General features: G+C 36.2%; 1 protein-coding gene across 1 annotated transcript in view; it reads left to right on the top strand.

The window, feature by feature from the left end:
* LOC117105594 overlaps positions 1-662 on the top strand; it is a gene marked incomplete in the record, with an annotated part of 25,566 nt that extends 24,904 nt beyond the window's left edge. The window contains 1 exon segment of the mRNA XM_033246782.1: positions 249-662.
* Positions 663-2,286: the final 1,624 nt, after the last annotated feature.

The following is a 2,286-nucleotide window of genomic DNA, read 5'->3' as shown; positions in this document are numbered from 1 at the left end:
TACACTCTTCGGAAAAGAGTAGGGGATTGTCTCCCGGTGTACTGCCCAATCACCACCAGAAGGACCCCACTGGAAATAAGTCTTCTTCTAGACTTTCGTGGGCTATCCTTGGTGTTTACACCGAATAAGTCCAATCCAATCCAACTTAAACTAAACTAAAACTTAAACACATTAAACTTACTAATGTACTACTTTAAATTAAAACTACAAATTATCTTTTAATATTGTTGTTATAAAGGTGAATGCAGTTGGGAACAAAGGAGTTTCTATAACGGCAACGTGTGGTGGGTGGTACATTTAGACGGAAACCTGAGTTACCTGTGTGTTAAATCAGATTTATATTTTATGAGACCTAGGCAACTCTGTAACTGCTAAGCAGTGCATAACATAATTTTTGTATGCTCAAATAATAAAGGTATAGATATGATGATTTCATGCTCTTTTGTAATGTTAAAAAGCCTCCCATGCTTCAAAATACAGCCAAGTAGTTGTGAGATAGTGGAATATGGATTTATGATGTTGTTAAATATGTTTATATAATGGTTTTAATTTGTTGTATGTCATAGAGTAGAGCAATTTTTAAATGATTTTTTTTTACTTATTTGAAAGTGTGTACAGTTTGTATAAAAAAGGAATAAATATTTTATAATATAACACTTATATATTTTAAGTTTGTATGTTTAATGCTTAGTTAACAGTACTTACACTGAGTGTGTATATATAGATAAATAATAATAACTGTCCTCGAATTTGAAAATAATTTGCAGGGGGGAATTTAGAGGGGGTCTCGGGCCAGCCCCGGTTTTTTCCCCCCTTTTGAAAAGTTAAAAAAAGAGAATGAAAGAAAAAGAAGTAAATGATCGTCCAGAACGCCTCAGAAGTTATTTTCGGGCGTCTAGAAAACAAATGGTAATGTTGTCTCGGTCGGCCCCGCTTCCGGGGGCCCTCCCCCTTTGGACATCTCTCGATCCGCCCCTGAGTTGTTATGATCGTATCAAGCATAGCCCTTCAACGAAAAGTTTCTTTTTTCAGTTGTATAAAAAAAATTGTCTCAAGCAGGATTCGAAGGTGCAGCCTCTCCTTATCAAGGCGAGTATCAAACCATTAAACCACAGAGACCTTACAATATATGCGCCCCCCCCCCCCCACTTCCGGCACTTTCCCTCTTACAACACACTCACACTTTAGCTCCACTATGTGAATACTGAATACCCCATGTATGTGCTTTCTCATGATTGGAAGGAAATATACAAGTAAACCAACCTACTTCACAACATCATATACCTGTATGAATACTCTATATGGTCTCGGATGCACCCACATCAAAACAAAAAGGAAGGGAACAAAACTTATGCAAGTAATACATCAATTAATTCAGATTCACATTGAAGTTTATTGTTATGAAAATCGTTAATATCATGAAAATTGTTTTCCTTGTTTTAAATGACATTCGTTTTTAAATTTCTCAACACTTTCAAAACTCTGTACATTGATAATTACGCCTATCTTGTCAAAACTAAAAGTTATATGTTATACAATTGAATATATAATCAGCTATTAACAATGTATCCTATATAATTAAATGGAAATCAGATATATTGTACAACATGAAATAAGAGACACATTGAAATGAAAAATGTCTTTGGAGGATTACAACATCAATGACGATTAAGCCAGTTACAAGGCAATACATTGGCGGCGGAACGAAAGTGGGGGGGGAGAGGGGCATTTCGTAAGGTAATACTGTAAATCCAGTGTGCGAGCGAAGCGAGCATGTAGGCTGGGGCCAGGGGGACGCCAAGGGGGACCCGGGGGCCAAGCCCTCTAGAAGCTACGAATATTGACGAAGTTTGGTGAATTGTATTAGTTATTTTATAGTTATGCACATTAAAGGAAGATGAAGGAAAACAATTATTGATTATACTATTATATAAATAACCCAGCTAACAATTTTACGTCATAAAAACGTTATAGTAACGCTGAAGATTGGTGTTCAAAACGTTTTTGTAGAAACATGAATAATGACTAATTAAGTATCTTATTGTTTCCGTTAAATTAGATGGCATTTAAATGTGGTTATGTTACGTTAGTTTGATGGTTTACTGTAGGCCTAAGCCAATCAGTTATACATCTTCATCGTTAACATGGAACGAACTAGAGCGTCGCACTATAAACAGTACTATATCCGCCCTGTGCCTAAATACAGAATTTACGCAAGGCGGACGAGCGATTCCACTGTTTTCTTCATGCTCGAGGATAGGTTACAGACGTCAATTAATATAGTAC

Source organism: Anneissia japonica, unplaced genomic scaffold (genome assembly GCF_011630105.1).
Source record: "Anneissia japonica isolate Jap-2015-1 unplaced genomic scaffold, ASM1163010v1 scaffold640_len1575945_cov177, whole genome shotgun sequence".
NCBI classification, from domain to species: Eukaryota; Metazoa; Echinodermata; class Crinoidea; order Comatulida; family Comatulidae; genus Anneissia; species Anneissia japonica.
This window is presented reverse-complemented; position numbering and strand designations above follow the sequence as displayed.